At 33.0% G+C, this 7,686-nt stretch overlaps 1 long non-coding RNA gene across 1 annotated transcript; it reads left to right on the top strand.

Moving 5' to 3' along the window:
• Window positions 1-1,370, top strand: LOC140184616 (uncharacterized). Its single transcript, XR_011881715.1, has 3 exons — window positions 1-134; window positions 238-492; window positions 589-1,370. It is a non-coding gene; the product is annotated as an uncharacterized lncRNA (long non-coding RNA).
• The last annotated feature ends 6,316 nt before the right edge of the window (window positions 1,371-7,686 follow it).

The following is a 7,686-nucleotide window of genomic DNA, read 5'->3' as shown; positions in this document are numbered from 1 at the left end:
ATAGGTTTGCGTCAAATAACAATGCATGTGCACAGAAGTGTACCAATGTCGTTAAGCTGATGTACGACCACCCATGACCAAGTTACAAGAAGATCCATGCTGAGACCAGAGAGCGATGATTTCAAAAGTGGATGGTAAAAACTCAATATATTCAAACCTTAGCTAGTTTATATCTTATATTTTGTTTAATTATGTATTTAATTTCAATTAACTAGTGCTAAATGTTTCTTTATGTAGGAGATGCAAGACGATCTTCGACCATCGGATGGCTAGGCAGCTTCAGCAGATGACACAGGACATACACGAGAGGCATGCCCACCTCACTATTTGGCTCTGTCCAGACATTAAGAAGGAATTGTACGTCCATTGGGAGACTAATGAGGGATTCAGGCATCGCCGTCTCACAATGCAAAAAGAGCTAACATGGCATCAGCCAGGTCGTCGAAGTATAACAGTGGGTTAGCGACTTTTATGAAGACAAAGACTAAGCTGGTATGTAACTTGTTTCATTTTGCTAATAGGTTAATTTTGCCTTTGACATTTAATGTCATTATTACTTGATTTAACATATTGTTTAAATATGTGTAGTCTAAGTAGTTGGATCGTGATGCGATGATGGTGAAGATCTTCAAATATACTCATACCTTGAAGGAGAACAAAGAGAGATATGTTGATTAATGGTCTGTGAATTATTATGTGAGTAAACATTATGTCTACGAGTTGGGATCATTCTTCGCCAACAATCTTTGCACCTCCACATTGAGGGCTTTATCTGTCTTTGCTTTTAGTCTTGTCGAAACCAAGGACAACATCGATTTGAAGGAGCAGGTCCAGAATCTCACCCAGAGTCTTCACTAATAGGCTCAGCACTCAGCAACTACAGTAGTCTGAGAAAAGGTATAACAAGATCCTCACACACATGTCAGACACAAATTCCCTCAGACTGGAGCTGGAGCAGATTCAGTGGATGCAACAACAGATGGTGGTGTACCATGAGCAGATGCGCTTTGGTGGTAGCGTTGCTGCTGGTGGCAGCGTACTGCTGGAGGGGCACTGGCATCATTAGTATTTTATTTATTTGGCTTTTTTACGACAACGACAATTATCAGGATCTGTAGTTAATGGATATCAGTGGCTTAGAAAAGGGGGGTTGAGTTTCAGCCTCTTTTAACTTTGGTTGCTTTTTCTTTAAACTGGATGGATCTTGTAGTATTTGTTGAGTAACCTCGAGTTGAAAAGCAGGAGATACTTTTAATTTGTCTCTTATCAATGGAGGAGCCAAAATAGAATTATGAGAAAGAATAGATATTGTGAAGTATTTCTGATTATGAAAGGCTGGAGACAATTTTATTTTGTCTCTTAGAAAAAAAAATCAGAATCAGAACAGAGAGAGAGAGAAGTAAAACAACGATAAAAATATGTTTTGTCCCTCCTAGTGATTGACTTTAGAGAATTAGGATTTTTTTTTGTCTTTTGGATATAAGCCTTTGTTTCGCAAGCCGAGTCTAGAGCTTGATTATGTAACTATCTTTTAGAACTCTACTTATATAACATATATCTTGGTTTTTGCATATAAGCTTTCGATCTTATCACTTTTCGAGTATGACGCAATTATCTGGTCTTGGTTTTTGCTTAACATTTTCCTTCAAGGCTCCTAGATATATTATCCTTACTATATTTATATGTATATATTTTATTTCTAGAGGTCGTAGCGCCTCACCACCTTTGATTTATGACCTAGGTGTAAAGATCTATATGGTAGGGTATTACATATTCCAGCTTCGAGTGTGGATAATGCAACGATAGATTATTTCTTTCTTAACCACATGTTTAGGGACTATACAAGGAAGCAACAAATTCCAGACGTGCTTCTTCTATCAACCTGGTCACCGACAAAATCTGCATTATAATACCCTACTACACTTTGAACAAAACTTATCAGACTTGGGATACCAAAGACCAAAATCAGCAGTGCCATTAATGTATCTAACGATTCTTTTTATAACTGAAAGATGTAATTCTTTAGGTCGTGATTGGAATCTAGAACAAACTCCGACACTTTGAACAATATCCAGTCTAGTGGAGGTTAGATACATAAGAGATCAGATCATTCCTCTATACCTTATTTCATCCACATTTTTTTCTTTTTTATCCTTTTCAAGTTTATAGTTTGGATGCATTGGAGTACTCATTTGGTTTGGAATTCTCTAAGTCAAATTTTTTTTTACCAATTCTTTGACATATTTATCTTGGTACACAAAAATTCTACTAGTAGTTTGTTTGATTTGGAGTCCTAGAAAGAATGTGAGTTCTCCCATCATACTCATATCAAACTTACTAGTCTCTAAGTTTCCAAAATCAGCACACAAAACTTCATTATTCGATCCAAACACAATGTCATCCACATAAATTTGAACAAGAATGAAATTATTATTAGATTCTTTAATAAAAAGAGTTGTTCCGTAGTACCCCTTTGAAAACTAATTTTCAAAAACAAAGAGCTAAGTCTTTTATACTAAACTCTTAGAGTTTTTCTTAAACCATAAAGAGCCTTTGAGAGTTTAAAAACATGGTTTGAAAAAGCTTTATTTTGAAAACTGGGAGGTTGTGCTACGTATACTTTTCTATCAATAAATCTATTTAAAAATGCACATGTAACATTTATTTGAAAAAGCTTGAACCCTTTGTGGGCCACATATGCAAGCAATAATCTTATTGCTTCCATCCTTGCAAGTAGAGCAAATGACTCATCAAAGTCAATGACTTCCTCTTGGTCATACCCTTGAGCTACTAGTCTAGTTTTGTTTCTAATAATATTACCATTCTCACCCAATTTATTTCGAAAGATCTATTTGGTACCTGTTACTTTCTTAATATTTAGATTTGGAACCATTGTCCAAACCTCATTCTTCTCAAATTAGACCAGTTCCTCCTCTATTGCCTTGACCTATGAAGGTTTATCAAGGGCTTTCTTCACATTTTGAAGTTTCACTTGAGATATGAGAGCAAGATCATTTAGTTTTATCCTCTTTTTATTAGAAGATCTTGTGATAATTCCTTGAGATGGATCTCTAATAATAAATTCTTGTAGATAGTTCTTCAAGAACTTCTTTTCTGTAAGTTTTGGTGAGGTAATCTCAGGTTTGATATGATTGGGTTCTGTGCTGTTGAGATCCCTAGAATTCTCTGCTTCGGTAGGAGACAAAACAGATTTGTCTCCTGCAATTTGATCTGCAAAATCAGGAACAACCCATTCCAATGTAGGTTCTGATTTGTCTTCTTGAATTCTTTTTTAGTTTTGTTCAGTTTTCTTTCTTGCATCATTTTTTTCAATAACACTTGAAAGATTCATAAAAGGTAACATATATGATATAGTTATCAAAATCGAATTGGCAATTAACCCGACGAAGTTACTGAATTACTGGGTTAGTGTTCAACCGATGTGTCAGTGATCGAACTGTTTGACCCGGTAATAATTAAATAAATATATAAAACTATAATACGATATTTATTGAAAAATAAAAATTAGTGTTTAATATTTTATATTATTTAAATTTAAATAAATTATATACAAATTTTATTAGCCATTTCTTGAAGGCTTCTATTTTTTTCTCTCAATAACCCCATTTTCTTGAGGTATTTTAGGACATAAAAAATTGTAAGAAATACCAAATTCATTACAAGATGATTCAAAATTTTAGTTTTCAAATTCCTTTTTATGATCACTTCTTATCGAAATAATTTTCAAATTTTTTTATTTTGAATCTTTTTGTATAGAATAAAAAAGGCTGAAAAAACATCATTTTTATGAGCTAAAAAAAGAACTCATCCAAATCTTGTATAGTCATTTACCACCATTAAGCCATAGTATTTACCACCTAAGCTTTCCTTCTTAGTAGGATTAAAAAGATCAATATGTAGCATTTTTAATGGTCTTTTGTTTAAGATATCATCCTTGACTTTAAAAGAGCTTTTGATTTATTTGCCCAATTGACAAGCATCACAAGTGATATCTTCGTCAATTAACCCTAACTTTTAGCATCTCATGATCGCACTAAAAGTCCGAGCGCTACTTACCTCTATTCTTTTATTTATATATTACGTTTATTTTTACAAGAACTCAAACAGAACCTCCCTTTAAGATTTGACTTTACCACGCTTACGAGCTCCCTCACTTCCATAACTTCTCGACAATTTACCAGTCTTCAACATTTTTCAAACATAAGGTTCTCAATAATCAACGTATAATTCCAATCATTGTAAAATTATTTATAAACTCTCAAAATTACTACTTCTAATTAAGAAATCAATTTCCATTCACTTTTATAACAAAAAACTTAGTCACAAACACAACCAATCATTCACAGCAAAAAATTTAAACTCAATAATATTATAATTATTAACATATTTGTAATTATTTACTATATTTTTGGGTATTCTTAAATTGAAAACTGTTAATTTTAAAATAAAATCCTCTACCTTTATATGAAATCAAAATCAATGAAAATTTTAGAGAAGTTTTTTGACCGAACTGTTGAAGAGGAAATCGTCAGAAATTATCTGTGCCTTTTAAAATTCTAATTGGCGAATTTAAGGAAAAGAAGAACTATGTTACTGTGAACTTCTACTGGACAAAAGTAATGTGAACATATAAAAAAAAAATATAAATATTTTTATCGAATTAAATTTTTTATTAGATTTACTAATAAAAAAAATTGAAGTTTGAAAATCACGGTTCCATTGAGACATTTAATTTCTTTTCTCTCTCACGGGATTTCTCTCTCATTTTGCTTATGGTTTCATGGTTCATGAGGAGAGATAAGATGTTGATAATGATGATTAATATAAAAAGTGAATTGGTGATATATGTATATGTATACTTACCTAAACTCAAGCCACGTTGACTTGCTTTTGTTACTACTTCCTTAATGGCCGGAAGAAGAAAGAAGAATAATAAAAAATTTAATTTTTATTTTATTAAATTATTTTTTGATAAATAATTTAAATTTAATAGAATAAATAATAATTAAATTAAATTTCAATAATTATAAAAATTTATTTAATTATTTTTGTTAAAAATAATTTTTTTAAAAATTATATCTCAATATAATATATTAACTCATAAATAGCTAATTATTTAATTTATAAAAATCTGAAATCTTACATAAAACATGTTAGCATGTTCCAATTTCTTATGCCATATCTATTTTTCGGACTCAAAAGACATAAAATAAGCTATATTTTGTTTTTCAAATTTCTTCAAGGTGAAGTCATACACAATATTACATCTTTTAACTACAAAGAAATAATGACCAAATCAGTACCCGAAAAATTCAAATGCTGACATTTTGGTACCTTATTATTGTTATTGACAAAATGGTCCTTAAAAATTTTTAAAATTTGACAAGCGTACCCACGAGCTTGCCGGAGCAAATCTCCGGCAAACACTATGCTGACATGACCACCGTATTTTGGTGACATGGCAAACCACCCCCAAACCCTAAGCCCTCCCTCCCCAACGCAGACTCCCCCTCCATCTCCCTTCCCATCGTAGCCTTCCCCTGGCCAACGCAGCCCCCTCCCCTCCCCCTCCATCCCCATCGCAGCCCCCAACACACTCCCCCATTCCCTTTCTCTCCCCATCGCAGCCCCCTTCCCTTTTCCTCTCCATCGCTGCCCCCTTCCTTCTCTCTCCTATCGCAGATCATATAAAGGCACAGATAGAAGCATACACAACAGAACACAATATCACAATTCAAATTACAATCTACCAATATCATTTGTATTTCTTTCCAAATGTATTACACTATTTCATCAATTACATTAAAAAAAAGAAAAAAAATTCACCTACATACCCCCAAATTTCTTACCAAGATGATCATGTAAAGCACTCTTATCAATTTCTTGGTGATGGTAACTCTGGCAAATAGTAAAAAATATTCTGCACCAACAATTCCACCAAATTTACAATGACCAACACACCCACAATAACCGTGAAAAACTGTAGAAACGAGTCCTGTGTATCAATTGCTATAATAAACAAAACCAAAAAAATCACGAAAACAAAGTTACAGATGAACATCAAAAACGTGACCCAGAAGTAAGTGATGAACAAACACTTGAAGATTTTAGGGATTGTAGAGATGGTGGAGGAAAAGGAGACAACTTTGTTGGTGTAGAGGGAAACGACGGTAAAGACGATGGCGGCGGTGGAGAGGAGAGAGAAGGCGAAGAGGAAGAAAAGGTAACATATTTCTGGAATGTTCAGAAATTGTAGCTTCTCTAGTGCTAGATCCATTATTCCTCCTCCTCCTCCTCCTTCTTCTTCTTCTCAGATTCTCGTTCTGTTCTTCTCTGATCTGAGAGAGAGAATCAAAAATTTTGGTTTGTAGTTACTTTGAAAGGATGCAATTTTGAGATATTAGATTATTGTTCTTTTTTATTGCAGAAATGAGATGAGATGAGATGAGAGAGAGGGAGAGGGAAGGGGGCTGCCATGGGGAGGGGAAGGGAAAGGGAAAGGGGGCTACGATGAGGGAGGGGGAGGGATTAGGGTTTGGAATAATATTTTTAATTACAAATTCTAACTCAAAATAAACTTCTTTGTCAGCAAAAATTAGTGAACACGTAAGTATCTTACTCGCCAGAGCCATGGTCCGGCAAGCACGAGGATACGCTTGACAAATTTTTAAAACATTCAGGTATCATTTTGTCAATAACAATAGTCAGGTATCAAAATGTCAGCGTTTGAATCTTTCGGGTATTGATTTGGTCATTACATCTAACTACAAATAAAGTTTCACCTGAATTTTCACAAACAACTAAGAATTTCAATTTTTGGAAAATAACCTAATAACCTAAATCACATAGTTGACTAATGTTTTGAAGATTATGTTTCATCCCATCAACCAAGAATACATCATTAATGAAGGTAGAAAAGTTCTTACCAACCTTACATACGGCCACTATCTTTCCCTTTCCATCATCATCGAAAGTCACAAAACATCCATCGTACTTGTTGAGCTTGATGAAGAATGTGAACTTTCTGGTTTTGTGCTTAGAGTATCCACTATCCAAGTACTACATGTCTTTTTTCTTTTTGGATGCTAGGCAAATCTGCATAATACTCTTAAGTTAGGTATCTAAATCATTTTGGATCCTTTAATGTTAAACCTTTTTAGTTGCCCAAGAACATTGTATTTTCTAATCACCTTGTAGATTTTATTACCAATTTTTTTTCAAAGATAAAGTATTGAATAGGTAAATGACCAAATTAGTTGTATGTATGACAAAAATTTTTGCTTGCTGGTTTTTCAAAATGATTTGATGTTTAAAAGCTTTTGTTTTTGGATGTTAAGACTTCATTTTCAAAACAAGAATTTTCAAAAATAATTTTAGATTTGTCATGATACTCAAGCCAGCTTTTTTAAAGAGAGGTTTATGATTAGCTAATAATTTGTCTAAGTTTTTAAAACTTTGGACAAACTTAGCTATGTCTTGATTTAAACACTTACCCATTATGTAAACTTTCATTTTCTTCAATGCAGTTCAAAAAGACAATGATAGAATATTTTTTATTAAAATTTTTAATTTTAGATTTAAGTCATTTAGGTTTTTCAACAAGATCAACAATATTTTCAGCTTCTTTTAGTTATTATTTGAGGTAAGCATTTTCAGTCTTCAAAA

This window comes from Arachis hypogaea, chromosome 5 (assembly GCF_003086295.3).
Source record: "Arachis hypogaea cultivar Tifrunner chromosome 5, arahy.Tifrunner.gnm2.J5K5, whole genome shotgun sequence".
Taxonomy (NCBI): Eukaryota; Viridiplantae; Streptophyta; class Magnoliopsida; order Fabales; family Fabaceae; genus Arachis; species Arachis hypogaea.
Note: the sequence above shows the minus strand (reverse complement) of the source record. Positions and strands in the feature narration are given on the sequence as shown.